The sequence below is a fragment of the Musca autumnalis genome, unplaced genomic scaffold, assembly GCF_047663935.1.
Source record: "Musca autumnalis isolate F117 unplaced genomic scaffold, ASM4766393v1 scaffold_1, whole genome shotgun sequence".
Classification (NCBI taxonomy): domain Eukaryota; kingdom Metazoa; phylum Arthropoda; class Insecta; order Diptera; family Muscidae; genus Musca; species Musca autumnalis.
The window spans coordinates 250,759,369-250,780,364 of NW_027411644.1; the positions used below are offsets into that span (position 1 = coordinate 250,759,369).

General features: G+C 35.9%; 1 protein-coding gene and 1 long non-coding RNA gene across 5 annotated transcripts in view; one reads left to right on the forward strand and one right to left on the reverse strand.

Annotated features, from left to right (window-relative positions):
- The window catches only part of Bicra (BRD4 interacting chromatin remodeling complex associated protein), a 370,087-nt gene that overhangs the window by 159,373 nt on the left and 189,718 nt on the right, over positions 1-20,996 (forward strand). The gene's annotated exons all lie outside the window — the stretch shown is intronic.
- LOC141389329 (uncharacterized) overlaps positions 18,742-20,996 on the reverse strand; it is an 89,536-nt gene continuing 87,281 nt past the window's right edge. Inside the window, exons 2-3 of the long non-coding RNA XR_012409022.1 lie at positions 18,847-19,033; positions 18,742-18,789 (exon numbers count right to left, since the gene is read on the reverse strand). This is a non-coding gene — a long non-coding RNA (uncharacterized lncRNA). The remainder of the gene's footprint in view (positions 18,790-18,846; positions 19,034-20,996) is intronic.

Consider the following 20,996-nt stretch of genomic DNA (forward strand, 5'->3'; position numbering starts at 1 on the left):
ACAGCATTAGCGGAAGAAGAAGCCTTGCTTTTTCATTCTCAGCCCCACAACCACTCACACACTTGGTTTCATTGGCAGGTTTCGTATTCTTAGGACTTGTAGTAGTTTGTTTATGTTTTGAGAGTTTCCAAACAAACAAACGAAATCACTTGCTGTGGTTATGTGAAGTTCATTGGCCACCAAGAACAAATCGCCCGGCAGCCAGCCTGGCATGAAATAGCAGCAATTTAATATTAACAGCTTTTTTTAATGGAAGTGAAAACTACTTGTTCTCATTGCCATTAATGTTGCTCTCGGGCCATTTATTTATATTTTCAAAATATTATTAAAACAAAATTAAAAACAATTCAAAAGATATGATCACCAACCATTTCGGGCACTGCTAAATAATAATGGAAAATCAAAGAATCGCACAGATTTGTTTGTAAAATAAAGAGATGTGATTGGCTATTTCCATAACAGACGGTTGGATGAAAGGCACCACAGTTTGTGAAATTGATAATTTATAATTGAAATTTTATTTTCAATTAACCTGCACCCCATGGTTATATTAATTAATAATATTCAGTAAAAAATATATTTTTGTTGGTGGAATTATAGGTTTGTTGTGGACATTTTGGGGAAAATTATACTCAAGTCAAGCCCTTCTGCTTTATTCAGAGCTCCGAAATACTCGCTCGAATTCTACTCGCGAATGAAATTCGAGCGAGTTCGAGCGGGAGTACTCGCGCGATTAGAAAATATAAATCGAGTTGGGTGGGGGGTATGTTGAGGGCGGGGAAGTTGCAGTTTATGACCAACTTTCGGATACTGCTGACATTTTTGCTGCAAATGTTGCTCGTGGTCCCTATTACGATGGTACAATTTTCGGGGACAAGTCTAAAGCTCTAAAAACCCTGCCGTCACTAACTAAAATTACTGATAACCACGATAACTTACGAATTGAGTATCCGATTTGGCCGAAAGGTTGCATATCGTAACATTTCTTCTTCAGTAGAACCGGGTCAAACCCGGTTTTTATATCTGGCCTTTTGGGTTGAATAACCGACGAACTGAATCCGCCTCCCATGAAAATTATTCATTTCCGTAATCAGCGCAACAAACCTTCGGGCCAAAAATACGAAAAGATCAGAATGATTTTGTTGGGGCCGTTCCCGTTGGGCTTACGATTACACATGTAGCTTAAATGGGCTAATTTTGCATACAATTAATCTAACATAGAATAACTCTACTAAAGACTATCCGATTTTATAGAATTTTTTTAGGTAAGTTTTAATTGCGCTCTTCAAGGGAACATATATTTTTGGAGGAGACAGAACCGGTAACCCCGGTTATTTTAGCCGGTTCGCCGAGTAGCTATGAAATAATGTAATGCTAGACGTTTCAAACAAAAAATATATTACTTATTAAAATTATTCAAACATTATAAATAATACTTCTTTTCTATAAGTAGGCTATATAGCCGAGTAGCTATGAAATGTTATGCTAGTTATTTTAAAAACATTTGAATTAATTCTTTAAAATCATTAATGTATATTACTTGTTAAAATTATTAAAATATATGTAATTACTTAATTATATTTTCGAGTAGCTATGATATTCATGTGGATTCTTTGTAATTATATTTAAATTGGCCATAGAATTGTAAACTGGCTTTAATTGCAAAGTAAATAAATAAATAAAATATATAAATAAATAAATAAAATATGTGCATATTTCCCTTATATGTGCATAAAAATTATGTGTTTTAAGAACCGCTATATCTCGAGAATGCACAGTGGATCCACTTGTATGGAGAAAGTGGCCAAAAATATTTAGAGTGTAAAAATCAAGCCAATGCGCCGATTACAGCTTTGTGCTGCTGCGAAGAGTGTTTTAAGGAACCACGAGCGTGTCATTCTCCCCCCTTTTCCCCTCTGGAGGGGGTATAAGGTAAGAATTGTTTTATGCTGTTAATACAAAATGACATGAACAAAGGTCCCGATTATCTTATGATGCAATAATAGGCTTGGGAAAACAAAACAATCTCCAAAACAACATAAAATCCAACTAATTTAGCGGATTAAAAAAATCAATAATTTTGTCTGAAAATTGGTAAAATTTTAAATATAGATCTTATAGCGTTCTTCCTGGAAGGCACATACCGCCAACGTAAGACTAAATTGGAAGAAGATTTCGTCATCTTGCCACTAATGCCAATTATGTTAATGTACGTGGTCAGATAACAGAGTTATACGCTAATATATACATAGAAACCCCTATTCTAGGGCAGCTTTAGTCAGCGACCCACCATTTATAGTCTGGCACTATATGGCAGCTGATTTTAATACTGAATAATCTTATACCCATGACCTACTCTGAAAATAATTCCCGAGGTGGGCACTGGTGGGCATCATGACTAAAACCTTAGGTCAAATTTAAGTATGTATATGATCGAATTGGCATTGCAAAATGCACTAAAAAATATGCAGCTAACTAGAATTCCACAACACGCTAGAACACTATTTTTTAATGAAAATTAAGCTATAACCTCCTCCTTGAAATCCACTATTATATTTTGCTATACGTATTAGTTTCGCAATATTTTGAATATATTTACTTGCCCATAAAATATAGGTTGTACTCACAACAAAAAATATTAGTCAAATGTTCCCACTTTTGAAGCTATTCTTAAAAAGGTCCATGTCATAGCTGTCAGTGTTGCCGAACCGAAATTTTGGCATTCATTTTTTATTTTTGGCCAATGGGTGGATCCACTGTGGAATGGTTCCTTCCAGGGAAAAAAGGCCAAATTTGTAGATAATTTTCCTGTCTACAATATTTACTTTAGTCACTTTTTGATTAGACCAACCGTTTTCAAATAATAAATCCGAAAACCAAAAAAACCCTTTAAATTTTACCTTTGACCCAAATAACTTTTTTTGCACACATTGGATCGATGGGGACTTTTAAAACGTTGCTTGTAATGGCAAACCCTAGCTCTCCACCAAAGTTCAGCTCTGTGGGAATTTTTACTACTTCAATGTCTTTTTTGACTGGGGTATTAGCTGAACAGTTAAACAGATATAGCCTGTCGTGCGGTCCCAGTCCACATACACACAGAAAAAGGCCTCTCTATCATATGTCCCAAACATATTTTGCAGCAAACATATATTATATAGCAGCATCCGGCAAAAAGGGGCACACGTGCCCTTGATGAGAATAACAACAGAACAACCACCACTCAGTCTTCGATCAGAAGTCAATGAAGAAGGTTCTGCTGTCGCTTGTTTCAACGATTTTTAAGTTTAGCAATGCATTAACGCACACGCTGTTTGTGGAGAGAGCGAGAGAGAGTCGTATGCGTGAGGCCGCAAACAATGCGTTTGTATTAGTACCGTTACCTGTTATATACACATTGAAATGTATGCTCACTTGCTCTCAGCAAGCGCTCACTGGCTATCTCTAACATATACACACATTTATAAATGGTGGTGTTTTATTGAAAGGCATAGAAAAAAAGCAAAAAAGACACATAGGTACATACAAAATTCCAAAGAAAGACAAAACAGACTTTATATGTATGTATATGAAAAATGTATTGATGTAATTACCAATATTAAATGCGATATCTTCCTTGTCCAATAAAATATTTCCATTCACCTTTTTGATTCAATTATAAAATGTATTGGACATTTAAGTTACTAAAAAGCATAATTTCTTTAAGAAAAGACAAAACACTGATTTATTCACTCATTTTACCTCTTTACTCAACGATTCTCTCTAGAATACTAAAGAAAAGAGACCAACATAATTAATGCCATTTTTATACCCTCAGCATTTATGCTAACGAGGGTATATACACTTTCATACGGGCAAAATGTGCTTCATCGAAATAATGGTTTTAGACCCCAAGTATGTTTAGACGAAATGTGTTTCAGACAATTTGGAGTCGATTGAGCAATGTCCGTCCGTCTGTCTGACTAGCTGGCTGGTGCGCACGATAACTCTCGAACGGATCAATCGATTCGATCCAAAATTTGGCTTTTGTCCAAACTTAGTTTAAGTTCGAAGATGGGTTATATCGGTCCACTCCTTCCGGTACCTCCCCCACAATGTTCGAAAATGTTCGCTTTGATTTTTGTTTTAGCAACTTGTATTCACTGCCCTCCATACGACGGTACAAGTTTCATCAGGGGCAAGTCCACACTTCCTGAGAAAATAGACCCAAAGTTGCAAAAAAACCCCTATGACACCGTGTGAGGTGGTTGGAGCGCAAGATAACTCTCGAACGGATCTGCCGATTCGGTCCAAAATTCGGCCTTAGTAATATTTTGTCCAAACATACTTTAAGTTCGAAGATAAGCCATATCGGTCCACTCCTTCAGGTACCTCCCCCACAAAAGTTCAAAAATGTTCGGAAAAATTGTTCGTACGGTAACTCTTGAAGGGAGTGGCCGAATTGGTCCATACTTTACACATCCTAATATATCTACCCGATATAGATCAGGTTCAAATATGGAGTATATTTGTCCACTCCATCCGGTACCTCCCACACAAAATTTCGGATAAGTTCACTTTAAGACCTACAATCGAATCACTTTGACTTTTGCTGAAGCAGCTTGCATTCGCTGCCTCAATTACGATGGTAACATTTTTTTCAGGGGCAAGTCCAACTTTTTGAGCAAACAGCCATATGTATTGGCTGGGGATCCACTTCCATAATGGTCAATGTCGATCCATTCCTTTAAGTATCTCCTTCGCAAAACTTTTGATCTTTAATCCTAATCAACATATTTGTCGGTTCATACATCCACAATTTTTAAAACCCCCTAAACTCATACGTTTTTTTGGGAAATTTTTTTTTCAATATACACAGGCTCAGGGTATATCTCTGTCAGCAAAGCTGACTGATACTTTTTTACTTGTTTTCTTTTCCTCTTCGCTTGCTACGTTGGTTAACAACAACAAAGCACAAAACACACGTGCTTTACGCATACACATCACAAAACTTCTGCGTCTCCTCCCAGCAAACCAAATGTCGGATGTCCGACACATCTAAACAATTTCGGAAGCAAAATCGTTCAGATTTCGTTCCGATTTCTATAAATTTTTCGTAGGGGAATTCGTTCAGATTTCGTTCCGATTTCGGAGAGAATGTCGGAAATAAATTTCCCTTCGAATATGCTGATAGACTCGGCTTATCTTGCCTTTAGGGTGGAGGAGAAATTTGGCATTTTCACCACAGGTAGCCCTTTCGGTCCTGATTCCAACGGTGTATAAATTTTGGACTTTTATAAAGATTAGCTACCGTTCTCAGAAAAATTTAAAACGTTACCACAGCTAGTGTTTTTATACTGATTTCAACGATATATAATTTTTTCTGGGAAATGTATAGTTCCCGAGATATGGCCATATGACCATCTGAAGTTCCGAAAATTCCCTTGTTTAAAAGCCTGCTACTTAGAGAAAAATTAAAAAATTAAGAGATAGGAGAAAGTCTTAAATCCCCGGCCGAATCCGCCTACTTAGAGAAAAATTTACAATTTAAAAAATACGTATTTCTCGGGAAATGTGGACTTTATTCTAAAATCGTTTAGAAATCTTTACGATGATTCGGAAGGAACCTCTGATTTTCATACGACATTATTCGGAAATCGTTCAGGAATCTGTACGAAAATCTGGAAGAAAAAATGCCCTGTAACGTGACCGCTACATTGCAAAACCGCCCCTCTGATATTACATCCAGTTTCAATACAAAACTACCTTATCAGTGCATGCATAATCCCAACTTCATGCATAATTACAACTCCATTCATACATTATTTAAACTCAAAATAATTCTCATTCACTTCGTAAACCCAGATGGATAAGATGTTTGGTTTTCGTCGCTGAATTTGTCGAGTGCTGGCGTTAACCGACGTGAAAGAGAAGACGTGTGGCATTGTCCGCAGTCCAATTCGATTCAACCGAGGATTACTTAGCCATCGACCTTGCGATACTTTCGCTCCTGCCGATTCGTTCGCTCCTGTCGATTCGTTCGCTCCTGTCGATTCGTTCGCTCCTGCCGATTCGTTCGCTCCTGCCGATTCGTTCGCTCCTGCCGATTCGTTCGCTCCTGTCGACTCGTTCGCTCCTGTCGATTCGTTCGCTCCTGCCGATTCGTTCGCTCCTGTCGATTCGTTCGCTCCTGTCGACTCGTTCGCTCCTGTCAATTCGTTCGCTCCTGCCGATTCGTTCGCTCCTGTCGATTCGTTCGCTCCTGTCGACTCGTTCGCTCCTGTCGATTCGTTCGCTCCTGATGATTCGTTCGCTCCTGTCGATTCGTTCGCATCCATCCAAGATTGTTCGTAGCATCAGCCAATCAATATACACTACATCCCTGACTAATCTCAAAACTATTGAATATTCATATATACGTAATTGTATCAATAAACCATTGAAGCACAATTAATTGTTGTTCTTACTGGGGGTTCGTGGGTCTTTAAGTCGACCCTGGAAACGGCTGAGCTAGCCTTCGGTAAAACCACTCGTTATAGCCCCTTCTGAATTTCCCAAGGATTTTCTTCCTATTTCGTTCCGAATTCTAACCTAAATCTATCCGATTACGCTCCGACATTTCGTTCCGAAATTGTGTCAACCACATCATACAACTTTCATTACGATATCGTTACGATTTCGCATCCGACATCGGACGTATCGTCCGAATTTTGTTCCGATTTCGTTACCATGTCGGTACGATTGGTTTGCTGGGCTAGTACACCATACACCAGCCAAGATCACCCACGGATTGCCTTAACCAAATTTAAATGGAAGGTGCCTACACCTGGGAAGTTTTTGCAGATTCTGAAACTACAATGCTCATAGATGAGAAATATCAAGATACAAAAAAATCGCCCGAGGGATTTTCAAATAAATCGCGATCAAAATTCACAATTTTAGTGTTTTCTTAGGTTTTCACGATTTTGCTTGGAAACCGCAAGTCGTATCGAAATGAGCCTAAAGAAAATATTGTAGCTGTGAAAATTCTCTACAATACTGACCTTTAGGTTTTTTTGTAGGTTTTACAATTTTTGAGATATAGAGGTTCAGTTCAAATTTTTAGGTTTTTATCTTAAGTCTTCAAGATTTGGTTTGGAAACCGCAAGTCATATCAAAATGGGACTTAAGAAAATGTTAAAGCTGTGAAAATTCTCTACAAGACTGGATGATTTTTTATACCCTCCACCATAGTATGGAGGGTATATTAAGTTTGTCATTCCGTTTGTAACACATCGAACTAATCATTTGCGACCCTATAAAGTATATATATTCTTGATCAGGATAAAATTCTAAGACGATCTAGCCATGTCCGTCTGTCCGTCTGTCCGTCTGTTGTAATCACTCTAGCGTCCGCAATAATTGAGATAGAGTGCTGAAATTTTGCACGCGAGGGTCTTTTTTCCATAGGCAGGTCAAGTTCGAAGATGGGCTATATCGGTCCACTCTTTGGTATAGCCCCCATATAACGGTACCTCCGGATTTGAGGTATTTTGACGTTCTTCGCCACATTTGCAGACCGAATTAGCTATAATTTGGCACTTAGGGTTCCTAGTGATCAACAAACTTATATCCTAAAGGATATGGCCATAGGTCCATGTTTTGGTATAGTCCTCATATAACGGTACCCGATTTTCGGTATTTTGAGAATCTTAGCCACAATTTTTAACCGAACTATCTGCAATTTGACATTTCAGGTTCTCAGTGGTCATGAAATATCTCCACGAAACATCGTCAACATAGGTCCATGTTTTGGTATAGCCCCCATATATCGGTACCTTCCGATTTCGGGATTTTGAGAATTTAAGCGACAATTTTTAACCGAATTAGCTGTAATTTGCCATTTAAGGTTCTCAGTGGTCATCTCCACCAAACATCGTCATCGTAGATCCATGTTTTGGTATAGCCCCCATATAACGGTACCTCCCGATTTTCGGTATTTTGAGAATTTTAGCCACAATTTGTAACCGAACTATCTGCAATTTGACATTTGAGGTTCTCAGTGGTCATTAAACATCTCCACCAAACATCGTCAACATAGGTCCATGTTTCGGTATAGCCCCCATATATCGGTACCTCCCAATTTTCGGTATTTTGGGAATTTTAGCTAAATTTTTTAACCGAACTACCTGTAATTTGCCATTTGAGGTTCTCAGTGGTCATGAAATATCTCCACCAAACATTGTCAACATAGGTCCATGTTTTGGTATAGCCCCCATATAACGGTACCTCCCGATTTTCGGTATTTTGAGAATTTTAGCTACAATTTGTAACCGAACTATCTGCAATTTGATATTTGAAGTTCTCAGCGGTCATTAAACATCTCCACCAAACATCGTTAACATAGGTCCGTGTTTTGGTATGGCTCCCTTATAACCGTACCTCCCGATTTTCGGTATTTTGAGCATTTTAGCTACAATTTTTAACCGAACTAGCTGTAATTCAACATTTGAGGTTCTCAGTGGTCATAAAATATCTCCACGAAACATCGTCAACATAGGTCCATGTTTTGCTATAGCCCCCATATATCGGTACCTCCCGATTTTCGGTATTTTGAGAATTTTAGCTACAATTTTTAACCGAACTAGCTGTAATTTGCCATTTGAGGTTCTCAGTGGTCATGAAACATCTCCACCAAACATCGTCAACATAGGTCCATGTTTTGGTATAGCCCCCATATAACGGTACCTCCCGATTTTCGATATTTTGAGAATTTTAGCTAGAGTTTTTAACCGAAATAGCTGTAATTTGACATTTGAAGTTCTCAGTGGTCATAAAACATTTCCAAAGAAACATCGTTAACATAGGTCCATGTTTTGGTATAGCCCCCATATAACGGTACCTCCCGATTTTCGATATTTTGAGAATTTTAGCTAGAGTTTTTAACCGAAATAGCTGTAATTTGACATTTGAAGTTCTCAGTGGTCATAAAACATTTCCAAAGAAACATCGTCAACATAGGTCCATGTTTTGGTATAGCCCCCATATAACGGTACCTCCCGATTTTCGATATTTTGAGAATTTTAGCTAGAGTTTTTAACCGAAATAGCTGTAATTTGACATTTGAAGTTCTCAGTGGTCATAAAACATTTCCAAAGAAACATCGTCAACATAGGTCCATGTTTTGCTATAGCCCCCATATATCGGTACCTCCCGATTTTCGGTATTTTGAGAATTTTAGCTACAATTTTTAACCGAACTAGCTGTAATTTGCCATTTGAGGTTCTCAGTGGTCATGAAACATCTCCACCAAACATCGTTAACATAGGTCCATGTTTTGGTATATCTACCCATATAACTGTACCTCCCAATTTTCGGGAATTTTCAGTGGTCACGAACTTTCTTCACTAAAATTCGTCAACATGGGTCCATTTTTGAGGGTCTACATTGTTTTGATGAAACTACCCTCAATTTGACTCTTGAAGTTCCCTGCAGCTATAAAACTTTTCCGCCAAAAAATTTAAAGATAGGTTGACTTTTTGATATAGTCCCGTAGGTGGTACCTTTCACCTAGCTGAACACATTTTTTAGATTAGATTAGATAACACTGTGCAACAAAATGGAGGTGAAAATCTGGGGCACGGAAAATTCCTCTTGGGGAAGAAAGGCCTTGGTGAGTATATTATGAAACCCGAAGGACTGATCCGTCGTGAATCGAACTTCCGCGTTATGGCGTGATAAAATTTTTTAGAGACCCTGTGGGCAATCATGAATTATCGTTATATCTTTGTTCACTGTTGCTTAAGTGCTCTACAAAAACAACAAACGAAGATATAATGCTAATTCATGATGGCTTACAGGGTCTCTTGCAAAATCTTCATCACGCCAAAACGCGGAAGTTCGACTCACGGCGCATCTGTCCTTCGGGGTTTTTCATATACACACACCAAGGGCTTTCATCTCCAAAAGGAATTATCTCTGCCCCAACATTTGTGTTCACAGTGTAATTTAAGCAATAGTGGGAGGCAGTAGGAGTCTATCCATTGTCGAAAAGTTGTTCCTTCTAAAATTGTGAAAGGACCCTAATTATTCCATTTTAATTAAGACTATTTTATGGTGGAGGGTATAAAAAGTTCGGCCCGGCCGAACTTAACGACTTTTTACTTGTTTTTCCTATGTTGTACTATTTTCAAGATATATAAGTTTAATTTGGGAAATTGCAGTAATGACATTGTTTTATAAGGAGGCGATACAGTCAGTGTATTGTCTCAATTTGAACATCTATATCTCAAAAACGGTAAAACCTACGAAAATGTCATACAGGTCAATCTTGTGGAGAATTTTCACAGCTACAATATTTTCCTCAGGCCCATTTACATAGGCAAAATCCAAGCAAAATCGTGAAAACCTAAAGAACCCCTAAAAATGTGGACTTTACTCGCGAATTATTTGAAAATCCCTCCGACGATTTTTTTGTTTCTTGATATTTCTCATCTATGAGCATTGTAGTTTCAGAATCTGCAAAAACTTCCCAGGTGTAAGCCCCTTCCATTTAAAATTAGTTAAGGCGCACCGTGCACCCATATATGTACGTTAACGTGACTGCAACAACAACATATTTTCTCTTTATTCTCATGTATCGTGGATTAGCAAAACGAAAGACTCGCTCAGAGAGACTAACGCACATATTTTGAGTACCACCGCCATACACACAGCTCTTTATTATAAACCGGCATTCCGCAGCCGCGAGAGCTCTGTCAATAACACTCTCTTTGACGAACATCCTCTCTCCACCCATGAAAAATATTTTCTAACATAAAAAATATGTTGGTACCTGTTTAGGGTGGGGTGAGGGTTTTTGGTTGCCTAGGTTTGTTTTTATTTAGTTTTTTAATTTTTATATTCAATAATTTGTTACCCTTGTTTTGTTCCTTTTAATTAATAAAAAAGTTTTAGATTTAGGGTTTTTTCACAAAGTTTTTATTCTAGGTTGGTTTTAGTTTTATTCAAAATTTCATATTTTATTTTTAATTCAAAATACTATTTAATTTATTATATTTAATTTCGATTGTTGTTTTTATTTATTCTAGCTTAATTGTGTTTCGATTTTCTTGAAGTTTTGTTCCAATTCTTGTTAATTGTTTTAGAGGTCTATGTTTCCCTTTTGTATTTATTGTTGTTCTTCTTGTCTTTTAGGTGCAAGCGATTTGATGCTAATTGTCTGACTGACTCTTCAATGCAATGAAGATGTCATGAGAAGTCCAAACTGAGATAACTAACAACAACACTATACGTCTGCTGCCTACGTTGATCTTAATATTAACGTTTGTATGTGGGTATGCATTATTGTTGTTATTGTTATTTGGGAACAAAAAGAAGTAGGAATAGAATAAAAAAACAACATTAGAGAGGTCCGTTTGTTTTGTGGATCGTAAGAGAGTAGCTGTTGTTGTTAGTTATTATTAAAGTGGATTGTACAAAAGAAGAGAAGGTGGACAACAAGTAGAGAGGTCAATGAACATTTGCAGTGGCCTTGAAAATATTTGCGAATATTAAACAATAGAAATTGATTATGGGCCACTCCATTCCTTTTTAGCCTTATGTCGTGTACATGTAATACATGTAAGCAATTAACAAAGGTTATGGTTTAATGTCTATCGATGTACATTAAACATACCGGCCCCTCCGTGATGTGTTGATACTTCATTCTTACAGATGAACTCCTTGTGAAAATTTTATTATGAGGTGGTCTGGTATTAGACAAGACTCAGTTGAAGATGAGTTGGATTTTGATATTATCCTCCACATTTGTTGTTTTGTTTTACAATTTTGGCCGGAGGCACGTCTGTTATAAATGTCAGATCGATTATTTTGCTTTTATGAACCTGATGAAAATGTTGGTGTTCGGTAATTTGTTCAGAGATGTGCTGCTGTGCAGGCCCATGAGGAGACTGTTACAGGTGAGGCTTTTAGTTAACAGTCTGTTGTACCAGTTCAAAGTAGATGTGGCGCAAGAAGGTAGCAAATCTGCAAATAAGGAAAGTGAATAAAATGTCGACTTGATTTTGTAAATTATTAATAAAATTTGTAGAGGGCTTGAATTTTCATATGACAAAGGATTTACGAAGATCTTGCAGCAGGATGGCGGCGATCAAAGTTGTTCCATAAGTATTGATGTTGTTTTCCTTTTAATCAGGAGGTCGGATTGTACTTGGAGGTCGTATTTCAAACTTACTGGAATCGTGGATGTCCCATTTAAGTGTTTTAATAAGTTGGTGACTAATTTTGTTGGTAGACGAACTGGAGAGTATGGTATGAAGTTATTTGGGAAGTCATCGTTTGGTTTTGCCAAATCTGAATAGAATGAGAGCGAGTGTGTATTCGGTACACATGTTGGAGATTTTGTTCTAACGATTCGAAAATATGAAAGCAATTTAAGCAAGCAAACTGTTTGAGGTCGGTTGTTGCTCATTTCGTCTGTTGGTTTAAGTCGTGTTTTCCAAGAAGTTTTTACAAGCATTAGATTGCTGCTTCTGAATCTTCTCTGCAAATTTATATGTAATTTCCATATGATGCTATAAGTTTGGTGGCGTTTGCGTTTTGGTAGGAGTTTCGTTGGATGTAGTTTTAATCTATGATTTCGTTGACTTTTGCTATGTGAAATCTCTTTTTTATATTGCATCTCCAAATGTCTGTTGTTATCATCCGATTTAAGTTGTAATGTGGGTCTTGATTTTAGCAGTATTGACTGATCCGGTGGTGTTTTTCCTGTCCATTGGGAAACATTGTTTAGAGTACGTATGATCGCCGGTCGGTGGAAGCGTAAATTTTCTAGAATATTGAACGTAAAATTATTAGTAATATAAAGTTTTGTAGGTGATAAAATAAATGACAAGGTTCTTGGATCAGGACTGCAGACGTCTAATTTGGTGCTAGAATTTATTTCCAAGCGACATGGGAAAACGCAAGCTCTTGTTGATGTTTCAATAGCTGATGGATTTTCGCCTAAGACGCATGTGTGATGGTTCCTCATCGAAAGTCGTTGTTGTAGTTCGATAGAAATATAGTTTGATTCGGAATCATTGAGATATGGCCGATTAGGGTTGTATCGCTTGGTTGTTGGATGATTATTGGTGTGTAAACTTGAACAAAGCAAATTAAACATTGAGGTCTTTGAAAAAGGAACGCAGACGTCTAATTTGAGGTCAGGTTGCAATCGCGCGCAAAGTGTGAAAGCACAAGCTTGGGTTGATGTTTCAATCACTGCTGGATTTAGGCCTGAGATAGGTTTTAGATTTCTCATTGGAAGTCTAAGTCGCTGCTCTAGGTCGCCAGATATATATGTCAATCCGGAATTGATAATTGCGCGGATTACGCATGTCTGACTCTTGGACTTAACTTTCGCCAGAGAAGAGGATAGCAAGGTTTCTTCCGATTTTGTTTCTTCATCGCGAAGATCTAATTGTCTAGGATGACTTGGTTTAGTGTACTTTTTATCACGTTCCAATATGGTATGAGGTCTATCCTCGCCACGAAGGAATTGCAAAGTTGTCAGATTTGATTGATTAACCGAATGTAAAGATAACTTAGGTGCTTCTGATAGGTTTTGAGATCTATCCCGAATTGCTCTAAGATCATACGATGCCAAATATTTTGGTTCAATAACAAAATTGGACAAGAAGGTCTCGACTGATATCTTTTGAGGATTACACTGAAGAGCTGAACCAGTCAATTTTTTTGTTTTACTTGTTGTTGTGGTTAACAAGATGTCTTCAGGTAATATTCGATGTATATCATGGGAAACTGGTAATGTATGTTGTGTTTTAGGATATGTGGACTGTATATTCATATGTGCTTGGGGTATTTGATTTTGCTTGGAGAAAATAATACCGTTTTTAGAGGAGGAATCATTGTCAATTCTGGAGTTGATGGAAGCGAAACAAGATTGATAAACCTTAAAGGCGGATTTGAAAGTGTCCCTTAAACTAGTAAGGTCAAGAGGTCTATCTGCTTCTTTGACGTCATGATCCCTGCAATCTTCATAGGAATGTCTAACTTCTGACCAGATGTAGTCTAAATGTGTTTTGAGTACTTTTAGCTCATGGACATTGTCTTCCAATGATCTGTTTACTTGTTCTTCGAAGTCAAGTAAGTCGTCGAACAAGTTAATGAATTTTTCATGTAGAACCATATTTGTTTATATTTAATGTAAAGTCAAAATACAGCACAAGTTGTAAGTATTCACAAATGAAGATTAAATTTCTTGTAGCTACTTATCCAAAGGAATGCAAATAGTATGGCATGAATTTTAGTATCTCCAGATATCGCTAATGAGGTCAGATGTGACAGCTGTGGTGAACACTTAGATTTTCCGATTGTTTTCATACTTGCTTGACATTTTGTTATTTCTGCAGTGTGAAGATGTACATATATGTGTATGTACTTGTTTGTTAGGGTCCAGGAAAGTAGAAAATAGAAATAAACTGCCGTTAGGTGGATATTACTGTAGCTTCATCCCAAAAGGTTGGCCAAAAAATTTTCGGAATGCATTTGAGGTATGTAGACGAAATCAATTATTAAGGTCAGAGACTTTGAAATATTATGCTCACAATATTGCACGGGTTTATAATTTTAAATGTTTCTTATTTTTCAAAATTGATCTGGTTGTAGAAGTCAAACATTTTTTTTTTAATTGATGAAAATGTCGATGTTTTGATTTATAAAACTGAGGAACAAATGTTTCTTGAAGTTAATCCACTTTTTTCATTTAAAAAGTTATGCCATTTTCGCTTAATTCGCTGAATAATAATGTCACTAGCACGACTTTTTGTAACACTGCAACTCTAACACGATTCGGCTCGTGGGGACCAAATGTTTAGGGTGGGGTGAGGGTTTTTGGTTGCCTAGGTTTGTTTTTATTTAGTTTTTTAATTTTTATATTCAATAATTTGTTACCCTTGTTTTGTTCCTTTTAATTAATAAAAAAGTTTTAGATTTAGGGTTTTTTCACAAAGTTTTTATTCTAGGTTGGTTTTAGTTTTATTCAAAATTTCATATTTTATTTTTAATTCAAAATACTATTTAATTTATTATATTTAATTTCGATTGTTGTTTTTATTTATTCTAGCTTAATTGTGTTTCGATTTTCTTGAAGTTTTGTTCCAATTCTTGTTAATTGTTTTAGAGGTCTATGTTTCCCTTTTGTATTTATTGTTGTTCTTCTTGTCTTTTAGGTGCAAGCGATTTGATGCTAATTGTCTGACTGACTCTTCAATGCAATGAAGATGTCATGAGAAGTCCAAACTGAGATAACTAACAACAACACTATACGTCTGCTGCCTACGTTGATCTTAATATTAACGTTTGTATGTGGGTATGCATTATTGTTGTTATTGTTATTTGGGAACAAAAAGAAGTAGGAATAGAATAAAAAAACAACATTAGAGAGGTCCGTTTGTTTTGTGGATCGTAAGAGAGTAGCTGTTGTTGTTAGTTATTATTAAAGTGGATTGTACAAAAGAAGAGAAGGTGGACAACAAGTAGAGAGGTCAATGAACATTTGCAGTGGCCTTGAAAATATTTGCGAATATTAAACAATAGAAATTGATTATGGGCCACTCCATTCCTTTTTAGCCTTATGTCGTGTACATGTAATACATGTAAGCAATTAACAAAGGTTATGGTTTAATGTCTATCGATGTACATTAAACAGTACCCAAACATATAAAATTGAGATATGTTACAAAAGGTTGCATGCAAACATATATTTATTTGGACCCAAACAAATTATGTGTGGATCCAAACATATATGTTTTTGCAATAAGTCCCACTCAATTATTTGTTTGGATCCAAACATATTTCTATCATATATTTTTCTGCGTGTACAGAACATGTGTTGGCTATCGTGCTGTCAACTCGAACTCAATACGAAATAAGGCGGCTGCACCGTGCCGATGTCAATTGGGCCAAAATCACTCATTTGTGTGTTGGCAGCTGCAAAACTGCAACTGAAATAAACTGGTAAAATTTTCTCTTCGATAGGACAATAAATGTGGCCTTTAGAGCAATTTCGTGAAAATTCACCTTTGACCCCATACAAATTACCATGGAAACTTGGAGACCCCAGTGGCACGTGTTAACATATTCCGATTGGGCTCAAACGTTGGCAGTTTTAAAGTCTAACAAAACTAAACACTTTTGGGGATGCTGCATAAAAAAATCCTACATCCATTTTTTAAAACCACCCTAGTAGTCCGGTCAAAATAGACATGCGTATAAGGGGGAAATAGCAAAAATTCCCACAAAGCTGAATTTTGGTGGAGAGCTAGGGTTCACCATTAGAAGCAACGTCCTAAAAGTCCCCATCGATCCCATGTGTGCAAAACCTGTTATTCGGGGTCAAAGGTCATTTTTGGAGGCATTATTCAGTTTTTTTAATTTTTCTCAAAAACGGCAAGACTTAGCAAAAGCCGGCTAAGTTGTAGATTTAATAATTGTCTACAAGAGTGGTCTTTATGATTCTTAAAAAAGACTTACCATTTTCGAGATATCGCGATCTAAAGGTCAAATAAAAAATTAGCCGCGTAAGTACATTATGAGATGAGCCGGTTAAAGTAGCGACGTGTTAGATACTTCCGTAAGCTTTCAAACGATATCAACTTTGCAGTAATCGGTTCAGTAGAACCGGGTCTAACCCGGTTTTTAAATTTGGCCTTTCGGGTCGAATTACCGGCGAACCGGATCCGCAATAGTTGAAAATTATACATTTCCGTAATCAGCGCAACAAACCCTACCTTCGGACAAAACTTGAAAAAAATCGGAGAGTTTTCGTTGGGGTCGTTCCCGTTGGGCTTTCGATTACACATGTGGGTTAAATGGGCTATTTTTGCATAAAATAACTCTAACATTGAATAACTCTACTAAACACGCTCCGATTTTGTTGAAATTTTTTTAGAGGATAACTATAATTTCGCTCTTCAAGAAAATATATATTTTTTTTGGGGACAGACCCGATTACTTCGTTTATTTTAGCCGGTTCGTCTGAATATGTGCATATTTCCCTTATAAGTGCATAAAAATCATGTGTTTTTTAGAACAGCTATATCTCAAGAATGGTTCCTTCTAGGAAAAAAATTATAAAGGTCAAACTTGTAGATAATTTTTCTGTCTACAATATTTACTTTAGACACTTTTTGATTAGATCAACCGTTTTCATGAAATAAATCCGAAAACCTAAAAACCCTTAAAATTTGACCTTTGACCCCGAATAATTTTTTTTTTTTTGCACACATGGGATCGATGGGGACTTTTAGGACGTTGCTTCTAACGGCAAACCCTAGCTCTCCACCAAAATTCAGCTTTGTGGGAATTTTTGCTATTTCAATGTCTATTTTGACCGGACTATAGTAAGTACTAGTTACGAGTGCAAAACAAATCTTAATAAAACCTTTGTTGAGGTTATTCTTTAGTCTTCATTACAAACTCGTGCCTATTTTATTACTTGCTTTATTTATGTATCACACTTTATTTACTAAAGCCAATGCAACAAAACAAAAAATACTTTTTTTCTAATATTTTTGTACACACTTTCTAGTTTTCAATGCCAATTTATTTTTCTGGCTTTCAGCCAAAACAACTATTTTTCAACACTTTTCAAAAAACAAAAACAAATTATGGTGCATGAAATTCCTAAATAATAAAATGACGTCGATGACAACAGGAAAAAGTATTCACGTATTTTTTCGAATCCAGATTTTAATTCAGTTGTAGTATTTATTTAGAAGTTGTGCTACATTTAAATTTAGACTGAGGGATTGCATTTACTTTGAAATCTGAAATCGTGTAATGCGCCTAATTATATTGCTGCAATTTGCAATGTTAATAGATTGGAAAATTGCAATTTAAATGGTGTAATACATCGGATAATTATTATTTATATATACGATTTTGTAAAATTACACATTTTAGTAATATTTAAACGCATTAAGAAAAGGGAACTTTAGGAAAAAAATACCAAAAAAATTAAACAAACATGTGTATGTATATCTTTTATTGTAATTAATAGAAGACTGAAACATCTTTCTAGAAGACGTTTGTTCCAACCTTCTTAATGCCATATATTTGCCAAACATAAAATCTTTCTTAATTTATTTTTGTATGCATACATTCTCCATTCAATATTTCATTACAAAATGTATTTTCTTTTCATTTCAGGTATGTTTTAATTTTATATTGGTGGCTTTTATTTGGTTAAGTATACTTCCTATATTTGCAAATATTGATTTTGGTTATCTATAATTGATATCTCAAATGAATATAAAGACATCAATTCCTATCTAATTGCCATTTTGACAAACATTCTTTATTTCTGTCGAATTCAAAAGCCGTATTTATATTTTTATATTTTCGGAGCTTTAAAATAATCCACCTGCATTATTTGTAATGCATCTATTCAAAATGTTTGTTTTTATTTTACATATTTCCTCTTTAATAGACTCATTATAAAGTATGTATGAATGTGTGTACATGTTTTGATATAGTGTATAAATACTGCATTAATTGAATATGTGTAACTTCTATATACACATGAAAAAAATGAAGTTTTAAAATTTGTTATGGATGGTATGGAGGACAGTTGAAAATGTAAAACATAATCGAAAGCACCATGAACAGGCCATGTATACCGACATCAGATGCCAGTTCTTCATAATGGTAAATTATCAGATACTTTTGAGGTTTCTGTCACCAATACTTTTCATCCTTGTCAACGACGATGTAATGCGCTCAGCTTTGAATGGCAGACGTGGAATCCAGTGGTCACCGTTTAAACACCTGAAAGACTTGGAATACGCTGATGACGTATGTCTACTGAGCCAAGTAACTATTCACCTGCAGGAAAATATCAACTCCATTAAGTCGCGTTCAGTCGGGCTCGAAAAAAACATCTTAAAAACTAAGTCCATGCCGGGAGTCTATAGAGAGAACACTGATTCCAACATCCGCATTGACAATGTTGACATCGAATGGATGGACAAATGCAATTACCTTGATAGCCAAAAAACGATAAAGGGTGGAGCTGAAAAAGACATCAACGTTCGATTAAATAACACTGTGCAACATTTTTAAGGTAGTATTGTGCAAATAATTTGAGCTGAGGATTTTTTGAAAGTACAGACCCAAATGTCAAAAACCCTAGTTGGGTTTTGATGTGTCAGATCCAGATTGGATTTTATGACCCTATCTGAATATGGTTAAGTATTGACTTTTTAAAGGAATTCTGGGCTATATCTCTGAAACATATGTGAATCTTCATCTGATCTCTGAAGCAAATTTGTAGATAAGGGCAAGCATAAAATATTTCAAAAAATAATGAACTCGAAAAACTACATCCATTGCCTCAAACTTTATAAAGTATCGAAAATTTCCATAATTGTATTGTATACATTTCGCACCATATCTCCAAAACGGTTAATGTTTTATTAAAGTTTTCTTTTGGGAAATATTCGCTGGAATATACCACTATGCAACACTGAAAATGCAAACAACTTCTAGTATGCATTTTTTGAAATTACATATTTAGAATACAAAAACCCTAGTAGGGTTTTGTCCTGTCAGATCCAGTTCGGATTTTATGGTCTCATCTAAACCGGGCTAAATCTACACTTTTTTGGATTTATTAGGCCTTTATCTCAGAAACGAATAGGAATTTGGCCTTGCTGTCTTAGCAATATTGTAGCCCTAAACTAGTAGAACTTATCTTTTGAAAAAACCACATAAGAAAAAGTCCCTCTAGGGCATCAAAATCTATAAAATATAGAAAATTGTACATAATTGCTGAAATTCTTGTCAGTATCGGCTAAACTATTGGGAGTTGAACCAAGTTACCTTTTCCAGAAATCTTCAAAATAAAGTTCTCAACAATTCTTTAAAACATTCTGAAACTCTAAAATGCTTACTTCATGTTGTTTCAGCGGTATTTTGCATAATTTCTTTTACAACACGTATTTCAAACACAGTTCACATCAACAGTTTGTTCTCGCATTTCGGATTTCACTACATTATTGACATTTTTATTAAATCGTCGTTGAAAAATGTACTGAAAACAACAGCATAGAGGCATTTTACAACAATGACATGTTCTGAATAGTTGTGTATTACATACCAGGGGATATTTTTCCAAAAGAAAATATTCAGAAAAAATTAATGGTTTTGGAGATACGGTTCGAAATGTATAAAAATTGTGGAATTTTTGCATACATTTTGAAATGTGAGGCAATAAATGTAGTTTTTCGAGTTCATTATTTCTTCAAATATTTTATTCTTGTCCTTATCTACAAATTTGCTTCAGACGTCAGAAGAAGATTCGCATTGGTTTCAGAGATATAGCCCCGAATTTCTTTAAAAACTCAATATATAACCATGTTTAGATGGGGCCGTAAAATACGAGCTGGATCTGACACAACAAAACCCAACTAGGGTTTCTTGTCGTTTGGGTCTGTACTTTCAAAAAATACTCAGTTCGAATTGTTTGCACAAGATCACGTTAAAAATGTTGCACAGTGTAATATACAATTCTTTAGAACATGCCATTGTTGTAAAATGCCTATATCACGTTGTGTTGAGTATATTTTTCAACGACCCTTTAATAAATATGTCAATAATGTGGTGAAATCCGAAATGCGAGAATAAACTTGAACTGTGTTTGAAATACGTGTTGTAAATGATATGATCAGAGCTCCAAATTTGCTCGTTTTTACTCGCGAGTGAAAAGTACTCGCGAATGGGAGTACTCTAAGAGTGCGTGTAAAAAGTCCGATTTACAAAAAAAAAAAAGTTTACAAAAAATTTGGTTCCAGCTGCATATATTTGCATTTCCGTGTGTGACATTAAAAATACTGACGATGCCTCTGCTCGTTTCAGTGAATATGCCGTATTACTGTATTCTCAGTTTCTTCTTTGTTTTGTGTTTTAATTACACTGTGCAACAAAAGTGGAGGTGAAAGTCTGGGGCACGGAAAATTCCTCTTGGGGAAGAAAGG